This window comes from Ambystoma mexicanum, chromosome 4q (assembly GCF_040938575.1).
Source record: "Ambystoma mexicanum isolate Mex_15411 chromosome 4q, UKY_AmexF1_1, whole genome shotgun sequence".
In the NCBI taxonomy this organism is placed as follows: domain Eukaryota; kingdom Metazoa; phylum Chordata; class Amphibia; order Caudata; family Ambystomatidae; genus Ambystoma; species Ambystoma mexicanum.
The window spans coordinates 1,141,348,721-1,141,369,295 of record NC_090928.1 but is presented as its reverse complement, the minus strand read 5'-3'; the positions used below and the strand labels follow the sequence as shown (position 1 = coordinate 1,141,369,295).

At 47.6% G+C, this 20,575-nt stretch overlaps 1 protein-coding gene across 2 annotated transcripts in view; it reads right to left on the bottom strand.

The window, feature by feature from the left end:
• Positions 1 to 20,575, bottom strand: part of RBKS (ribokinase) — a 589,003-nt gene that overhangs the window by 499,233 nt on the left and 69,195 nt on the right. The gene's annotated exons all lie outside the window — the stretch shown is intronic.

Genomic DNA, 20,575 nt, shown 5'->3' with positions numbered 1-20,575 from the left:
TAAATCCTTATGGGAGTCAGTGACTGGGGTGGGCCCATCGGATCCAGGGGGTTTTGAGCACGAACCATGACACCATTACATTTAATTGTGTTGCACTATTATAAAAGGCTTGCCCGCAAGGGGTGTTGTTGATAGCTTCTTCACTCAGCTCGGCTTTCACAGGGTTGTTTGAACTTTGCTTTCCCAGCTGCATTTGGGCCTCAATAAATTGCGTTACTTCTCGCACGGTGTAGGCTACTTCTTGGATTACATTGGTGTTTCAGTCATTACTGGTATTGGAGGACCCCTTATACACTTGCAAGAATATCAATTTAATAACCAGTGACCAAGCATGACCCCTTGCATTCCCAGTTACAAATTTCCTTCTTTGCTCATTACCAGAGTAGTACAAGTCCTTGTCCTGGGATCAGTCTCTACTCCACCCCCATTGGCAGTATACAGTCAGTGGATTAACTCTACTAGATCTCTTCACCCTGAAAGAGCCCCGGAGGCCCGATGCCATGTTTCTTCACACTCTTCTTACCTGCTTGCAAGTGCTACTAGGAAGGGATTTTTATTAGCTTGCTTCTCTAGCATGCAGAAGTAAGGAGCTCTAGAAGCTTTGCAGCCCCGGCTGCCCACCTTGGACTCTGTCAAGAGCACAGGAACATGTGAAATAAGGAATTACAGGATACTGGGGCTATTATATCTCCAGGAGAAAAGGGGTGGGACTGAAAACCTGATTCCGGCACGGAGGTCGGTACGCATAAGTACAGGGATGAGCAAGACAGATGTGGTGGACATTTGGAGTAGTCCCTATCCGTTATTGTGTGGTACAATTCAGTGAGTAAAGAGTGAAGCAGAAGGGTTCTACCATCTCATGCATGAATTTGAGTCACTTCAGGAACGAGTTGAGTAAGCCGTTCATTGGATGATTTGCTGCTGTAGATGCCTTTTATGGCGACAGTGCCCTCTTGCAACAAGATGTATATTGTTGACGTTTGGTATGGAACTACAGCTAGAGCTAGTCTCCAACCTTTCAGTGTGTGGGAGTGAGGGGTGAAACCGCATGTCGCAAAAAGAGGAGTGTATTAAGAGAAATCAAAGTACAAGTACTGCTTTTCTGAAATTGTACTACTTTCCTACCTAAGCACAAATTATTTTCCAGAAGACATTTAAAACAAATAAACACACCCATGCTGCTAATCCAAAAGATTAAACAATACATAAAAGGTCGCAGTTACTAATATGTTGATTTTGTTTCTTCTTTTAGAGAAAGGCAGTGAGGGCAGTTTTCTGACAGGTATTGCCCAATTTGTTCGAATTATATTGATAGCATGGTAAATCTGGCCGAATTCGGCCAGTACCATTTGATCGATTTAATGCAAACAAATTTGGCATTCAATAACCAATATGGGGAGCGGGAGTTGCGGGGGTGTCCCCCGCTCACCATGTTCGGTAGTGATTGCCTTGGGGGCAGCAGGGGAATCCCCCACTTTCCAAGGACTGGAGGCGGGGGATGGGGAAAAAAAACAAAAAACAAAAAAACAAAAAGAAAAGCGGACCCTGCAGCATCAGATCCGACCCGCGTAAGAGGGACGGAACTGATGCTCCTTTGTCAGAAGCAAGCAGAGAACCGAAAGGTAAGTGGGGATTGTATTGGGAGGGTCCGAGGGGTCAAAGCTTTGCCAGAGTTTGCTGCTGTAAAATTGTCTTCGTGGCGAAATTGACCACTGTAAATTCCGCCTTGAATAGTTCTGCCACAGTTAAATCAAGTATATCCTTCTGACATACAGTCATTTCTGGGCATATTCGAGAACTTGCACAAGCCTAGGACACACAGAGCAGAGGCTCGTCCATTTCATCATTACCTACGGCCTCAGTGTGCCTAGAATCACATTCTACATGTACTTCCTTATGATACTGAAGACTGTCTCCGGGTGAATTACTTTGTAGTTCCTTCATACAAGTCTCTTCTAAGGAGTGGGTGGGTGGGTAAACGTTTGCAAAACCGTGCAATGGCAGGTATACACTGTGCAGTGGCAGACCCAGCCATTGGCTTGGGGAGGGGAAAGCCCTTCCAATTTTAACAAATTGCAGGCAGAGTACTCTGCAAGGACACTCAGCCTGGGGTGCAAAGGGGAAAAGGGCGCTACAGCAAGACCCTGTCAAATCTCTCACCTATCAGAGCAGAAAGTGCTTAAACACAATCACTAACAGACAGCAGCAACTAACATTCAGCGGCAGACGAAGGTAGCCTGCCCATATCAGTATACCCCCAAATGAAGCCTAAGACTTAACTTCTCTGCTCAGCTCAGCTTTTAGAAGGGCCACACCTCCCAATGGTTAGCATCTCTTTGTGTGGCTAAATATCCCCAAAATTGGAGCGAAAGATGGATGCAATGGACTGAAAGAAGGCACAACATATGAAGGAATGGACAAAAGAAAACGATATTCAACCTTCTGTCTCAGAGGAAGAGGGGTTTAGGGGGGTCTATCCCCTGATTTTGAAGCTATAATAGGAGTACAGTGATGTCATTGCGGGATGCGATCCGTTTTGGGAAAGGTGATGAAAATAGTAGCAATGGTATCCAAGGTTTCCTTTTATATACAACTTTCTTTAACCCTTTGATGCGTTGTCACACCCACATGCCATTAGCACAAGTGTTTGTTATTTGTCCTTAAGTCACAGCCAACTCAGTTGAGGGTTTTCCCTTTACTGAAGGTAATGGTTGTACAGGATAATAAGAACTGGCCATGCGTGCCCCAGAAGTTGGCAAGCTCACGGCTTACCAATGAGGTTGGGGTTACTGGGTGAAGGTAATCGTCCTGCGATTTTGTGGACTGTACTCGTTTAAACTAGAAAAAACACCGGCCCCACATAGGGAATAGGATGTGCATATCAGGGGTAAGATCTATGCCCCTTGCCTGAAGAGGATGAAACAGAAGGTGTAAAATTCGTCATCATGTCCCGGATGTCAATTGTCAAGTCATACTGGAGAGCCACAGAAATAATAGGCGGTATCTCGCCAATACAATGTATTATTTTGTTACGTGGTAGGTGGGAACTGCATTTCGGAAGGCCTACATAGACTACTTTGAAGAAATGGGGTCAATCGTCTCGCGTGGCTTAAGGGGATCACTGCTGTGAAGACGGAGCGGGTTAGGATGGGATGTCTGTTTTCTTGCAAGAAACTTCTGTTAATAAACTTTTGCCTGTTCATCTGCTGAGAATTAAACGGTTGTTTCTTTCCCCGCGTTAATATAAGTGATCTTTGTCTAATCTATAGACCACCCACCCAGCAACGGGTGAGAACAGGGTCTCTTGCAATATTGGGACGTCTAGTCACCTCACATCACGTCACGTCAAGAACATGCCCAGTTAGATTCACAGCACAGGTGCCTTATCAGCACTGACCCCTGCCCTTGACTTTATTGCCTTAATTTTTTCTCAGATCTGTTGAAAAAGAGACCGTTTATGTAAGGCGAGGGCTAGCAAGACCAGAGTTCCCACAACAAAGGCATACTTCAAAATGGGCTTGGAGACCGTTGGAGGAACATTGTGAGAAACCTGAAGGTCTCGCTTACGAGTCCCCGGGGATCTGTCGTCCAGGTGGCCACAACACAGCCATCCCTATTGGATCCAGTTCCTGGGGTGGACCAGTGAGGGAGGATCACCTGGATGGGGGACCTCGGGGAGTGGAAGTGGGACACCGACGGGTGGCATGCGGTATTCCCCTTTTTCCAACATCTTTTCCCCATCCTTAAATTGAAAGGTGGAGCACGAAAGCACAGAACGAGCAAGGCAGACTGCATGATGAGACAGCTATCCAGACATGGCAGTTCAAGAGGAGGCGCGAAACGAGAGGGCGACAAGGAGAGAAGCAACCTTACCCTTTCCGACCAAGGCCAGTGAAACCTCAGTGGAAAGAATTGTAAGACCGCGAACAACAGCCCAAGTGTGTTGCAGCAGATGTCAACGGTACACAGAGCGTGCCTACGCTGATAAGCAGGACAGAGGGAGACACCTGCTACCGTGGTACCGGCCTTCACTCCCAATACAAAGAAAGCCAAGCAGTTCATCACAGCCGGTGAGTCGAGGGGAGGATCAATAAAGAAACTGAACTGTTGAAGAAAAGTGGCAAACAGCTGATTGCATAATGTACAAAGTACTGTTGGTGTAAAAGGGGAAAGCCAGCTGCAGATGAGCCAGGCACTAACTGGGTGCTCACTCGAGAAACTCTGGGCGATTACCCGATTTCTGAAACTACCAGTACCAGAAGGCCTTGGCAAAGGCGAGAAGGGGGTCTAATAAAAATCTTCTGTACAGTCGAAAGTCATTGACGGCAGATGATCGTGAATAAGGGAAATTAATCCCACATAGTAAGAAAGTAGAAAGAACTGTGAGATTGGCAAGAGTGAACCAGAAAGAGGGATGCCGATGGAAAGGGGCAAACTCTAAAGTCCCGAAGAACAGTGTGTTGACAACAGTGAACCCGGCAGAGGGTTGTCCACCTTCAACTGTTTAAAAAGACATTAAGGTTTGTGAATACCACAGAGGGGAATACAAGGGTGAAAAAGCATCACCCAACGTATAAGCTGAAAGGAACTTTTCTTGTTATTTTGAATACTTCAGGCGCTCAAAGGCAAGAGACTTTTTATAGAAAAAGAAACTTGGCCATCGAAAATCCTGATAGCTGAAAACTGAACTGTCATCTCGTGCTGGGAAAGCTTGAGCGTGTGCTGTGCTCCAGAGTCCTGCCTTGCCCCGTGCTCAAAACGTGGGGACGGGAGACCACGACAACCGCATTCTGATATATTGTTTGTGAACACTTCTTTATTTTCTTATGAGCTCTATCCCACACTCTGTTGTATTTAGCGTAGTGATTGGCAATAGGTTTTTCTTAGTATAGGCCATTTTATTTGACAATACGCCACTAGGACTGCCTTATATTAATTTGATGGCCGTAGCCTGCTCCTATCTTAGATTTCGGTTTGGATTAACAATTTTTTTCACCCTACCTATACAGTTTAATAAACACCCTTAAACTGTGATCACTTGTGTCTGTCTATTCTTGATACCATGCCTTCCTTAGATGAGAGATGCCTTCCTTAGATGAGCCAAAGAAGGTGTGGCTAGGAACATGCTTAAAGTTCACACAGAGAGGAGTTTTGGCAAAGGGTATTCACTACTCTTATTAATGCATCATCATACACAGAATGAGAATTGGAATCAAGGGCAAGTATTGATCAGAAGAAAGGTTATATGTTTACAAGTTTTTATATAGAAGCCTGTAGAGGTCACAACCCCCCCACCCCCTCTATGGTGTACTGGTGTACTGTGCCTTGTTTAATATCAGGGACCCAGGATTGTGGAACATCACCTGTACTAACGCCTGTTAATTGCAGATTGGTCAGTGCCCCAGCTGATCTGGGATGGTAGCGTATTTCAGTGTGGCCTATTACTGGCCCGGGGTAATTATCGTACTGGAAAATATCAAAGCAATGTCAATAAATAAAATAGGAAAAGCAGTTAAATCTAAACATAACTTACTGTTAATATTATGGTGGGGACTAAAAAAAACAATAGTTATAATAAAAAATATAAAACAACAACAGTGGACAATGACACAAAATAATCAAACGTGTTATCATAAGAAAGATCTACCAAGATACAAACACATAACAGACCACAACCTACACAAACAAAAGGGCAAGGGGAGACCGGAACATCCCAGAAAAGAGATGAAAGCCATAAAGTACTGAGTTTATAAATGCAAGCAAAATAGGAACTGATACAAAGCAATTCATGGCATTTTTTCATACTTTCCTGCAACGTTTCTCAATTAAGCAATAATCCCATGTTCTGTGGGCTACACCTGCCCATAACAGCCGGGACCCAAGTGCAGTCCGCAGAACACAGGATTATTGCTATTATCACCCCGAGGAAAACCCTCGAGGTGCTAATAGCAACAGAATATTTTTTTTTAAAAAGACACTTGCCACGCTACTTTCATTCGTAGCAGAGGCCGGGGAGAGTCAGTGTTGCCATGGAAATGGATGGCGGGGCTATCAACAACAACAGGAAGCTGTGTGGCCCGGGCAGAGGAGTCCTTAATAGGTAAAAAGACTAGTAGAAGTCCGGGGTGGAATTTGCGGTGGGAGGCAGGGGAGGAGGAAAGGTAGCTCCGAACCAGGGCTTGCATCAGTAAATTCCGCCCGGGTTTGGAGGCAGCTGATTGGCTGCTGCACCGCACCCCTCAAGGGTGCTAATGTTGTGAATATAAGCGGTAGCGGGTAGAGACCGGTATTCTATAAATATAGTGAATTTTAATTCATGCTTCTGAAAATCAGAGAAAATTAAAAGGCACTAGACCTTTAGGTTCTATGAATATTGCACACATTGCTTCATCAGGTATTGCTATTAGGGTTAGAGAAACCCTTCCAATTACAGATTAGGGCTTGGAAGCCCTGTATAATAAACAAATCAAACAAAGTAGATGAGGCACGATTAAGTTGCAAGTCCGGGTACAGACTTTCAAGTGAACTGTTTGCAAACTTTAAAGAGAGATACATTTTGAACATACCTTAGATGAATGCCTGGATCTGTTCCAAGAATTTGCATGCAAAAGGGCAATCAAAAACATACACTAAACGTTTCATCTGACTTTGGTACAAGACCAGCACGCGTTATACATGTTAATCAATTTCTTTTTGTTGGTGTAAGGAAAGCTCTATGAAGTGAGAAGTATGTTTCTGACAAACTCACAGACTGAGGTATTAGGAGTTATTTTCTGTATATTGTTTCAGATTTCGTGGAACAGCACATTTCACATTCTTCCTCTCATTTTGATTCAGAGAACCATTTATCCAATAAAACACTACTATCAATAAGTAGATAATATAAAAAGGAAATCTCGTGAGTTTAGTTAGATTAATGTCAACTAATCTAAATTTATCCGGAGAGAGATTAACACCAGACATTAAGCATATATATTTCTTGAAATATGTTGCGAATCTCATATCTTGGTTCAGCTGACAAGCGAAGCTTAAATAAATTGGGCAAATCTGCAAATCTAAGAAATTGTTCATCAATACTAAATAGATGAGCAAATCCAATATCGCTCGAATGCAAGTCAGGCCAAAAGCCAACCATTTTTCAATTTGATTTTTTTATTGTGCCAGATAAGTCTTGATTTCAGCATTTTCAGCTTTGTTACATGAGGGAAAACAAAGGCTTGCACCACCTCACTTGTTAATTTTATGAGACTGAACTCTAATATTTTCAAAGCTTACTCATCTGCAACATATCTTGGAAAGGGAAAGGGGTACATTGTGGTTAACTGAAGAGGTTTAAGATGCCACGAAGCGTTCCCCAAACCAAAGCTGATTTTGTTTTTGTAAAAATGCCATATTATAAGATAAAGAATTTGGATTTTTGACTGCACCCAAATCCTTCTTACACTTAAGTTTATAAGGTAATTTCAAGTAGTATCTCTCCTCTAGAGTCATTTAGATAACAAGGACTATATGGGATACATTACTCACCGTAATCGTATTTCTGATGCTTGTATCTGCTTAGATTCACATGCTATACAAAGGCCGACATCTAGTGGAAGCTGCGGAATATTACAGTTTGTTTTTCGAAACTCGAAAAGGGACGTCGAATAGGGTGTGCCAGTAATACTATCCCTAGTGTGACATCCCCTGTACCCATGATCCCTCATCCGTGTAGGACCTTCAGATTGTATTTTTTCCCAACATGAGGTAGCATGAGGAGTAGCACGAGTACAGAGTATCCAAGAAGATAAGATAGATAAGACTACAAGCATCCATGCACCTTGTCTCAGAGGGGAGGAAGGGCGGGCGCATGTGAATCTAAGCAGATACAAGCATCAGAAATACGATTACGCTGAGCGATGTATCCCTTCTGATGTTTGTGAAATCTGCTTAGATCACATGCTGTGCATAGATTAGCGAGCAGTGTTAGAAGAAGGAGGTGGGATGAGAGAAGGGTCATGAGCGAACAAATGTCTTAGAACTGCTTGTCCCACTTGTGTATCTGTCTTGGAATGAGTGTCAATGCAGTAGTGCTGAGTGAAAGTATGTATAGAGGTCCATGTAGCTGCTTTGCAAATACTGTCTAAGGGGACATTTGCAATGAAAGCCAGAGTGGCTCCAGTACCTCTTGTGGAGTGGGCCCTTTGCGTAAAAGGCAGTGTTTTATTTGAAAGGGAATAGCACAGTTGGATACATCTGACTATCCACCTAGAGATGGCATTTTTAGAGATGAGATCTGGGGGCGTGGCCTGGAGCTCATGGCGAGTGGAAGCTGAGTCGCTGTGCTCTGGCCGAGGCGCTGTATCTTTATCCTTTTGCCTGCCTGAAATTACATCTAAGACAGAAAGAACTGGTTCCGAGTGAAGGAGAACCGGCCCCGGCCCCGATCCTGTGGTTTTCTCCTGGGTTTGGACCTCCAGACCCACGGATTTTCCCCTGCAAAGATCCCCCCCCACTGCTGGCAGGACCCAAGATGGCGGCCATCTCTTGAAGCCGGCGCGGGAGGAAAACGCTAACCGCCTTCGCAACGAAGCCGACCCACAAGCTGCTGCCACGACCGAAAAAATGAGGAGGAGCCTGCCCCTCCACCCGGGTCCGATCTGCTGTTGCTGCAGCGGCTGACCGGAGAGACAAGTGGGCGCTCCCGCCCTGGGAGACTGGGCCTGGGCCTGGGCCCTGGGCTCCGGCCTCCATAGCGGCCGAGGAGTGAGAACCGGAGAGACACCGTGAGAGGACACGCTGACCCCTGGGTGCAGGGAGCCCCGCCACCGACAGCAAAAGAAGGTGGAGGTGAGGAGAGCACGGGGTGAGGGCATAAACCAATCGAATACCCCCAGCATAGGGGACCATAGCGCCGCACCATCGGCGTGCTGTTGTATGCGCCTCCGAGAACTTGAACACTGATACCAACAGGCCGATGCAGCCTTTACAGAGGGGCCCCCATCTGCTGCCTCCCTGTTGATCCCTGGAGACCCGCGAAAAACAGTCCCCACACGCTGCGGACTGGCCTGGACTACCTTCCAGTACACGCTGAATGCTGACCCTCCCACCCCCGGAACCATAAGCTCCCCCAGCCCGCACACTAAAATCACCGGGCTGGTGGGGGCATTGCTGAGGAGGCAACGTCCACTATCACCTACCCACACATGACCGAATGGCGTCTCTGAACGTCCCTCATCATGGCGGCCAGGAATAAGATGAAAACAAGCACCATGGACAAGTATGTATCCGCAAAGAGAAAACTCCTCTGCTGCCACGTACTTCCACCCCCGAACCTCTGCAAGCCAAACCGGCGGACTCCCCCGAAAACCAAGCCCAGGTATTGGAGGCAATTGCATCACTGCGGTCATTTATAGATTCCAGAATCGGGGAGTTCAAATCCGAGCTACAACTCATGCGCCAGGATGCCCGCAACTTAACAGAAAGAGTGACCACTGCCGAAACGACCATAAAAGAGACGTCAGACAACACAGCGGAGTTGAAAGCTAAGGTGCTGGACCTGGAACGAAAGGTGTTCACACTTGAGGCCAGAGCTGAGGAGGCTGAGGGCTGGGCCAGACGCGCCAACATCAGAACACTTGGGGTCCTGGAAGGAAGCGAGGGCTTGAATCCGACAGCCTATATAGAATCCCTGATACAACAGGAGGTGGGCGCTGGAAGACTAACGCAAGGATTCTCGATCGAAAGGGCGCATAGATCTCTTCAGAAGAGACCCCCACCGGGCTCGCATCCTCGCCCTATAATCGCTAAAGTACTCAACTTCCAGGATAGAGAGACCATCCTCCGGCACTCCAGAGAAGAGGGCCCCATTGAACATGGGAGCGCCAGGATAACAATCTACCCCGATTACACCCCGTAGGTCCAACGAGAGAGGAACTCATTTGTGCCGATTAAAGCCCGGCTCAGGCAACTGAACCTGAAGTACATGCTATTATACCCCTCCAGACTGAAAGTGATCCACAAGGGTAGGGATATTTTCCTGGAATCCCCAGCAGCTGCCAACATGTGGCTGGAAGACAACAATCTAGCTGCAGATAAGGATCCTCAACCCACGGAAAACTGAAGAATCACCTGCGCTTGAGACATGGACAGATCCATGACTCACAAAGCTAACTCAGACACAAGGCAAATAACCAAAGAGAAAGTAAAACCACCCAACAGTCAGCTACATAGATGTGGCCCTCGCTCGGCCCACGCCAGGCACAGAGCCCTACCCCCACAAACAGTTCAGGACAGGCCAGTTGCCTGACCGACCTCACTCGTGCCTGACACCCGGATGGGTCCTGACGGTACAAGAGCGCCTGGCACCAGCAGGAACTTGTCGTTGCTGGGTGCACCAGTTCCAGTTTTGTTAATCGTTTCGTTCACACCACATTCCTCGAAATATTAAGAAAGGGGAAGCACGGGACCGGAGGTCCTTGGGGGCCGAGGATGAGAAAACACCGGAACCCAGGAGGAGAGCCTCATCACCTGGAGAAGGGGCCGCCCCGTGAAATCTGGGGCGACCGAAAAGATGAAACCAAAACACTAACTCAATGGCACTCCAACTTAAGGTGATGACATGGAATGTGAGGGGTATGGGCACGTACCTGAGAAGGAATCGGATCCACTCTTACCTGCGCAGGAAAAAGGTATCGATAGTGATGCTTCAAGAGACCCATCTCACGGAAGAATCCACAGCCAAACTGTCCGAAAGATGGGGTGGGATCGGAAGAGGGGCGCCATACTCCAAATTTGCTAGAGGAGTGTTCACGTGGGTAAACCCAACAGTGCCCTTCCAGCTACTGGACTATGAAGCCGACAAAGAGGGCAGATATCTAATACTATGGGGAACTATTGAATCCACGCCAGTGTGCCTGGTGAACTCATACTTACCACAACACGGAATACCCTCACACCTCAAAATGCTTAGTGCTAAAATGATTCTTCGCAGAGAGAGTGTGTTCATATGGGGTGGTGACTTCAATTGCATCAGGAACGGAGCTATGAACAGATCAGATCCCCCCGTCTTTTAAATAGTCCTGCATCTAACGTGCTAAACACCACAATAGAGCAACTCGACCTAGTGGACATCTGGAGGGAACAACATTGCACCGAGAGGAGCTATTCTTATTACTCGGCCCCGCACAAGGTCCATACGAGAATAGACTATTTGTTCATAGATCATGAGCTGGCTCAACAAGTAGACTCCACAATGTATCTAGGCATAACCATATCCGATCACTCTCTGCTGATTATGCAATGGGCTCCTAGAGGACCCAGACCGCCAATCCCATTATGGAGAATGCCACCGGCAGCACTCACTGACCACGCATTTAAGGAGGAACTTGGTGCTAAACTTGAAGAATACCTTGACATTAACACAGGCTCAGTGTCAAGTTGGAGCACGCTATGGGAGGCCATGAAGGTTGTGACACGGGGAGAAGTCATATCCGGAGCTGGTGGCATCGGCAAGCATCTGAAGTCGGAACTGGAGGATCTGGAGAATAAGATTACACACCTGGAACCCGAAATCGACACCATGCCGGACGCTGAAACAGAACTAAAAGGCACCCGGGAGGAATGCCTTTTGGCCTGGAATAGACTGTCTAAATTCGACTACACGACCTACATAGCCAGGGCGCACAGAGAAGCACTTAAACCTGGTAGAATGTTGGCCTGGCTGTGTAAACGCGAGTTCCCAAGACACCTCCCAACCGAAATAACTGATGAAAGGGGGACAACCCACAGGACGCAACAAGATATTAACTCTGCGTTTGCGGCCTTCTACTCGAAACTGTATGCCCACGACACCAAAATACCAGGGCTACACTGGCAGAGATTGAGCTCCCAAGACTGACGGAGGCCCAAAGCGAGCTATTGGACGCGGAAATCACTCCAGAAGACGTGACGGAGGCGATTAGATCGCTAGCCACTTGCAAGACCCCCGGGAGTGATGGGCTTCCGCCAGAATTCTATAAAGTATATGAAGCGACCCTCACCCCGATACTACACAAGGTGTATATGGAGGCATACGAAAACGGAATCCTACCCAACTCCATGAAAGAAACAATTATCATCCCTATACTTAAACCCAACAAACCTGTCGACAACTGTGAATCATACCGCCCAATCGCCATGCTAAATTATGACTGCAAGATCCTGACCACAATACTGGCTAAGAGGCTGGCGAGGGTGGTAGGAACCCTGATTCACGAGGACCAGAATGGTTTCGTTCCAGGACGCAATACTACCGCAAACCTGAGGAGGCTCCAGCACATCATGGCAGAGACCTATGATCGGGACGAGGACCTAGCGGTGCTATCGCTAGACGCCATCAAAGCCTTTGATTCCATCTACTGGGAGTGGCTGATCGAAGTACTAAGGGAATTCGGCTTTGGCGAGGGCTTTGTAAAATGGGTCGAGGTACTGTATAATTCACCGGCAGCGAGAGTGAAGAATGGAGGGACGGTGTCCGAAGCCCGGGCGATACAGCGGGGCATGAGGCAAGGATGCCCGCTGTCCCCGATGTTATACATACTGGGCCTGGAGCCAGTAGCCGCCTATTTCAGGAAACAACACTTTGACGCGGGCATTGAGCTGGGCAGTGACCATTCCATAATATCCATGTACGCGGACGACGTACTCCTGTATTTAAATAACCCTCAGCTCAATGCACAAGTCGCGTTGGACATCCTAGACAACTATGTCCGATACTCTGGGATAACATTTAGCAAGCTAAAGTCGTGTGCGTTTCCACTGGCCAGACTCAGGGGTCTGGATAAGTCCGATCTACCAGACGTCGGGATACAATGGCAATTAGAGAAGTTTAGGTACCTAGGAGTCGATGTGTGTCATACCCCTGCACTCACGCATGAACACAACACTGAAAAAGCAGTGGGTGCCCTCCACAAATCCATGAACCTTTGGTAAAAGGTGCAACTGGCAGTGATGGGCAGAGCGGCAATAGTCAAGATGATAGTTCTCCCCCGTTTTTTATATCACTTCACGAACGTCTGCTTCTACATCAGACCTCCCTTCTTCAGAAAACTGGACTCTCTAATCAAGGACTTCATATGGGAGTCATCCAGACACAAGCTCTCTTTACCTACACTTACGCTCCCGTACAAGGAAGGAGGGATACAACTACTCGTTCTGCAAAAGTACTATCTAGCTGCACAGCTCAGCCACGTGACGAAATGGCTCTCAGATGACCTGTCAGCTGAAGTGGGGCTCCTGCGACATGCGACCTCCAAGCTATTCCCCAATGAAATGCTTTGGAACCTGATGAAACAAACATCTGAAGTTCCCATGATTGTTACCCTGGGCAGGCAGATATGGGCCAGAACTGGCTTCCTTCGACAATTAAAACATCCCTACAATCCCAACACCCCCATTCTGGCGGATGTATGCAAAACTCAGGCAGACCTAGCAACAGCCAGGAAATGGGAGAGAGCCGGAATCTACACATGGGGAGACTTGTTTGATGACGGCATGTTCAGAGAACTTGAATCGCTACAAGCTAATGAAGGCATCTCGAACACCCAATTCCTGTGGTACCACCGCCTCAAGAGGATAGCTATGGCACAATGGCCTGTCTGGCCAGAGAAACCCCCACCGGACCCCCTCCTCCAGGAAATGTACGACCTAGCAGATGGTTGGAAGCCGATAGATCAAATCCAAAAAGCGCAACCCTGAGACAAAAATGGGAAACCGAATTGGGGATCACACTATCTGACAGTGAATGGGAGTGAATATTACTATACCCCAAAGAGGTGTCGAGGAACATTAGATTTAAACAAGTTCAACTAAATGTGCTAGACAGAACATCCATGACCCCACTAAGAGTTGCTACCTTTAACAAACAAGCATCTCCGAACTGCCCCTGGTGCGGAAATGATAACGCGGACATGATCCACATGTTCTGGACCTGCACCAAAACGGCGAAATTCTGGTCCATGGTAGAAAGCACCTGCACCAAAGCGGGACTCACAAGATATGAATGGAACCCAAAGGAATGCTTACTGGGAGCCCATCCCAGACTGAGCAAATACAAACACCTGGTCAAACTAATGGACCTAGCCTGCATCCTCGCGAAAAGGTCCATAGCTATGGCATGGAAATCACCAGGGGGCCCGAGGCATGGACGTTGGCTTAAGGACCTGGAAAAATGGACAGAGGCAGAGACCAGAGCCTGGCAAGATGGAATCAACTCAAGCGATAACTCCAATGACACCCTAGAATCATGGAGGGCCCTGTTGCGCGACATCCAATACGCTTCGGATCACAAACCCCCCTCAGTACTCACCCCTACCAGAGACTTGCCTGGGGTTTACCCCCAAGAATGGACAACCCGGAAACTCAGCCCCCGTGACATTGGGTACACCAACCACCGGCCCCCCTCCCCCTCACCACAACTAAGAACAATACGTTGAGCTATGAAGACTGTGGTAGTTAATTGGTTGTTGTTCGTTTGTTATGTTACCGTTTGATGGTTATTATGTACTTATATAAATGCCAATAAAATACTTTTAGATATGAGATCTCCTTCTCTGTCTGGCGCTATGGAGACAAACAGTTGATCTGTTTTTCTTAGCGGTCTGGTCTTGTCTACGTAGTAGAGGACCGCCCTCCTCACATCTAGTGTGTGGAGTTATACCTCAGCAGAGCTTTTGGGTTCCTGGAAGAAAGCCGGTAACTCAATGGACTGGTTAACATGGAATTTGGAAATGAACTTAGGTGAGAACCTAGAGTGAGTGTGTAAAACCAGTTTATCCTTACATATAATAAAGAAAGGATCCTGCACTGACAGAGCTTGGATTTCACTGACCCTTCTTATGGAAGTGATGGCTACTAAGAAGGCAGTTTTATAAGTCAGGTGTTTTAGACTAGACTTGTGCATAGGCTCAAAGGGTGGTCCCATGAGCTTAGCGAGTACCACATTAAGGTCCCAACCTGGCGGTGGGTTAGAAATTGGAGGGTGGAGTCTCTTTACCCCTTCCATAAATGCTTTGATGACTGGTACCTTCCACCATGAGACCTTGTTATGGGAAGTGGTGTAGGCTGATAAAGCCGCCAGGTGTACCTTTAGCGAGTTAAACATTAACCCTGCATCCAGTAAGTGGAGCATATATGTTAGAATGTTTGAAGGAGTGCAATCGATGGGGTTGATTTGCTTATTCTGGCACAAAATTACGAATTGTTTCCATTTATCATAGTAACAGTGTCTAGTGTTCGGTTTTCTTGACTCTTTTAAGATATCCATACATCTTTGTGGTAGATTGAGATGTCCGAACTCTATGACTTCAGGAGCCATGCTACCAAATTCATAGAGTGTGGTTGCGGATGCAGTTAGTCCTCTGTGCTGGGTGAGTAGGTTGTACAGGCATGGGAGTGTGATGGGTTCGCACATCGCCAGTCTGCGCAGATGTGGATACCATGGCTCCCTTTCCCACATAGGAGCAACAAGGATCAGCGTCATCAGTTCCTTGTGTAACTTGTTTACCACCTTCCTCATGAGAGGAGTCGGGGGGGGGAGGGAAGCGTAAGCAAATATCCCTGACCAATTCATCCATAGGGTGTTGCCCTTGGAGCCTGGCTGAGAAAACCTGGATGCAGAGTTTGGGCATTGCCCGTTTTCGCTTGTGGCGAATAGGTCTATAGTGGGAAAACCCTACTGAGAGAAGAGGTCTCCTACGACCTTTTCATGCAGTCACTACTCGTGTTCCTCTGGAGGGGATCTCTGCTCAGAGCATCTGCTAGCGAGTTGAGTTCCCCCAGAACATGTTGGGATGACAGATAAATCTTCCGTTTGAGTGCCCATTTCCAAATTTGCTGGGCAAGATTGGACAGATTTTGAGAACGTGTGCCCCCTGTTTGTTTAAGTAAAACATTGCAGTCGACTTGTCTGTTAGGATCTGCACTGACTGGTTGGATAGGAAAGGGTTTGAATGCCCGAAGCGCTTTGAAGACTGCCAGAAGTTCTAGCAGAATGATGTGGTTCTGAGCCACCATGTGAGACCAGAGACCCTGAGCTGTGGGGTGAAGGTAGTGAGCTCCCCACCCTGCCTGGGAGGCGTCGATTGTGACAACAGCCTGTATCTCTGGATAGTAGAAGGGTTTCCCCTTTTTAAGATTCTCTCTTGTCCACCAGCGAAGACTCTGTACTAGTGTTGGCGAAACGACCACTAGATCGTCCCACTGACCACTTGCCTGAGACCATTGTTTTGCCAACCAATACTGCATGGGTCGCATGCGCAGGCGCGTGTGGGAAACCAGGTAAATGCAAGACGCCATCATGCCTAGCAAACACATAGATTTGCGCACCCTTATTTGGCGACCGGCCTGATATTGAGCAATTTGCAGCAACACATTTTGAATTCTTTCTTCTGATGGAAAGGCCAACCCCTTTTGGGTATTTAGGACAGCTCCTGAGAACTGTTTTGAGGTGCTTGGCACCAGGCTTGACTTTTTCTCGTTGATTGAGAAGCCCAATTGGAAGAGGAGGTCAATGGTTCTTTGGATGTTTAGTCTGCAAATTAGGGAGGACTCCCCTGTAATGAGCCAGTCGTCCAGGTAAGGGTACACTGGGATCGCCTCCCTGCGTAGGTGCGCTGCCACCACCGACAGTACCCTGGTGAATACCCTTGGAGCCGAGGCTATTCCAAAGGGCAGCACCTTGAATTGGTAGTGCTGGTTGGCTATCTTGAAACGCAAGAATCTTCTGTGCGCTGGGAACATTGAAATATGAAAATAGGCATCTTTCATATCCAATGTTGCCATGTAATCCCCCCTTTTTAGTAGAGGGATTACCTCTTGTAGTGTAGTCATGCAGAATTTTTGTGGCTTAACATACTTGTTGAATAGGTTGAATAAATTCCCGTTTATCTGGTTGGCCGGGGCGACTTCTACGGTGTCCTTTGCTAGCAGAACAGCGATCTCCTCGACGATAATCCTTTGATGTTCCAGCGAGTGTACTTTGTCGCGGAGGATGGTCTTGGGGGCGCCGTAGCAACTCTATGCATTATCCTCCAGACACCATGGACAGCACCCATCTGTCCGAAGTAATCCCCTCCCATGCGTGGGTGAAGATGGAAATGCGCCCCCCTACATGGGAGGGGACCTGAAGTGGAACATCACTGCTTGTTGGGTGGCGTACCACCTCTGGCGGGGCTGCATCTACCCAGTGTGCAACCCCTGCGCTGCCCTCTGGGGTAGCCCTGTGAGGATTGGGATTGGTTGTTACCCCATGAGGTTCCCTGGTTTTGGTACTAATTGGAACCCCTTTGGGAATTCTGGCCCCGAAAGATGCAAAAATTGTTGTTACCCCTCTGTCCAGGGGGTTTGTTGGTGAGTTGGCCAAGAGATTTCGAGGTCTCGTACTCACCATTTGCCATTTTCAAAGCTTCCTCAACTGCCTTACCGAAAAGTACATTCGGCTCCACAGGCATATCTATTAGGGTTGCTTGGGTTTCTGGTTTGAAACCTGACTGTCTAAGCCAAGCGTGACGCTTGATAACAGTGCCCTCTGCGATTAACCTCCCAGCATTATCCACTGCATCAAAGTTATTCTTTAACATGCAGCCTGACACAGATCACCCTTCGGCCGCCACCCGAGCCAACTGACTCTTTAAGGGTTCGGGTGCGGAGGAAACCAAGGCGGCCACTTCCTCCCACTGATGGCAATTGTAGCTTGCAAAAAGGGTGGCACTATTGGCAATTCTTGTTTGATAGGCCACAGTGGAGGCAACTTTCCTTCCCAGGCCATGGAGATGTTTGCCCTCCTTATCAGGCAGTGCTTCCGAGGAAGCAAGTGGGGTGCCCGCCCTCTTTCTGGTGGTTGTCACGACCAGGGAATCAGGTTTTAATTGACGCCTAATGTACAGGGGATCGGAGGGCGCGGCACAGAACTATTTCTAAACCCACAGATTAACTGCTCAAGTGAGATTCGGGGTTTGCAACGAGGGTTCAATCCTGCGCTGGATGAACTTTAGCAATGGGATAGCCTGAGTAATAGCTTTCTTATCCCCTAGGATTTCCTCAGTGAAATCCCTGTCTTCCTGAACACCTTGTGTGTGAATACTGAAGTGAGCAGCCGCCTTAGCCAGCACCTCATTAAGGAGGGGTTGGTTGTCCACAGGTGAGTCATGCACCGAGGGGTCTATAACAACAGGGAGTCAATGTTGTAAACTTCAGCTTCATCATCCTCCTCCTGGTCTTCGTCATCCCCATAATAAGGGTCACTCACCTGGTCCTCAATATATTGAGGCTCTGTCTCGTCTAGGGGTGTCACGGTATTAGTTTTATGACGGTACAATAACCTTCTTGCCAAACGACGGTATATCATTGTTATCGCGGTATAGCAGGTGGAGTAAATTAATCTTAACAAATATTTTCTAAAAGGTCATAAATTGTCAGATTTATCATCACAAACAAAACCAGGCACCCAGGGCAAGAATTGGGCTTTTCAACATACTTCCCACTGAAATGCCACCCCTTGCTTCCACCAAACACAAACACACGTGTGGAGAGGAGGAGGAGGAGGGGTGGGGGGGAGCCCTGCTGCGACTGGCAAAGCAAACTGAATAGCTTTTTTAAGTGGTCATTTAGGCTTTTAGCTCCCCCACTGGCTACTGGTGAAGATGAACATGTTGCCATCTTGATAACCTGCATGCCACAGATCAATGGAGTCTGATGGTAGTATACGCTTGTGCACATACACACGCACACGCACTCTCTCTTTACGTTACAGCCTTTAATTTACTTCCGGGCCAAAAGGTGTTCAGTAATCATGGACATGTTACCCTTTGGTATGGCAGCAGGGAATACCCACAGAGATGGGTAAATTTCGCAGTGTGACTTATTACATGTAAATTCAATGATAGAAACAGGGAAATCCCCCATTGTCATATGTTTAGAAAACATTATCCATTATAAATATATAAACCCCAAAGCCGCCAAACCAAAGTCCCGGGAGGATAGCTCAGCGGCAACGTGTGTGCCTTGGAAGCAAGACGACACGAAACAACACAGGTTCGATCCCCGGGTCGGTGCTTAGAAACCTCTGGGTGTTTAAGCGTGTTATAAATACGCAACTAAGACAAAAACAATTACGCAACTAAATAAACAAAAACAATTTCTTTAACAGCGCCTCGATGCCCGCGGGCTGTGTGAGCGCTTTAAAAAAAATGTAAATAAAAAAAAAAAGTAAACCCTTTTCCTTCTTGCCACTGTATTTATTCTTCCTATTGCTAACATATTGATTTTGTGTCAGGCACGTGTGGTTTATGGAATGGCATTAAAAACTGCTCAAACTGAAACTACTTGGCAGACGGCACATCCAACAGTGCAAGACCAAGACTGCGCAGCACTTGCTTACTGCAGCCTTTCCAAATCAGATTGAAAAGCACACTTAACGGTATGAACGGCATACCGGTATAAACAATGTGACGGTTATTATTGTTCAATTAAGTGGTTCAGGGTATCTTTAACGGTATACCGTAATACCGTTACATCCCTAGTCTCGTCACAATAGGAATCAGGGTGGTAAGGCTCCACCACGAAGGGATCTGTGACCAAGCCCTGGAAAGGGGCGTCCGAGCGGAGTTTCTTAGTAAGGGGTTGAGAAGACACAGGTGTTACCTTGGACCCAGAAGGGGCAGAGGTGGGAGGGGTGTTAGAGTAACTATGAAAGTAGTTGGGGTCCTTTTCATAAAAGTTAGCCATGAATGTTAACCTTGTCATGACTCTGTCAATATCTGCTGAGCTCCACTCTTTAGAGGTAGGAATGGTTCTGGTTCCAGAGTGATGCCCACATCCTCATCAGTGCCCATATTATCAGCAGTGGGAGGAATGAGTTTTGTTTTTGGGGTAGGTTTTGAAACTTTGGACTTCCCTGTTACCTTTGGTGCCTTATGCTTCTCCCTATAAACATGGGGTTCCAAAGATGTCTTTTTCTGTTGTTTATACCCTCACCCCTTGCTAGAGGAGTGTTTACCAGGCTTTTTAGGGGCCTTCAAGGGGTCCGACGCATCGGGTCGAGTTTCGGAGGTGGGATTCGAAGAAGGACGTCGAATCTCGGGTGTACGGTCAGACGCATCACATCTAGCCTCTTGAGGGTGCCGGGCAGTATCGTCATCCGACGACCGGGCCCCGGGGATTGTTGATCGGGCGACACCTTTCTTAATCGAAGAGGGTTGGGCCTTGCCATGAGGTGAACGGGAACGCCCAGAGGACAAAGATAAATTGGAACACTCTTGTGGTGTCGTCAGGTGCCGATCGCTCGACACGCGTGTCGAGTCACGGCCGGGGCTGATGTATTTAGTGGTGGTAGAATGTGTAGCGCTTTTGCCGCCGGGTGTAGTCCCCACAACGTGGCCACTGGCCAGTCCTTCAGGGACGGGGCCTGCACGCGGGTGTCTGAAGTCCCCCCTTTGCCCTCGCCGTCCGATTCGGCGTCGTTGCTGCCATCGCTGAATGTCCCCTCTACGTCCATGGCCTCTAGTTGCCTGGCGTAGTGGGCCTAGTGCTTAGTTGAGTGGTCCTTAAGGGTCTTCGG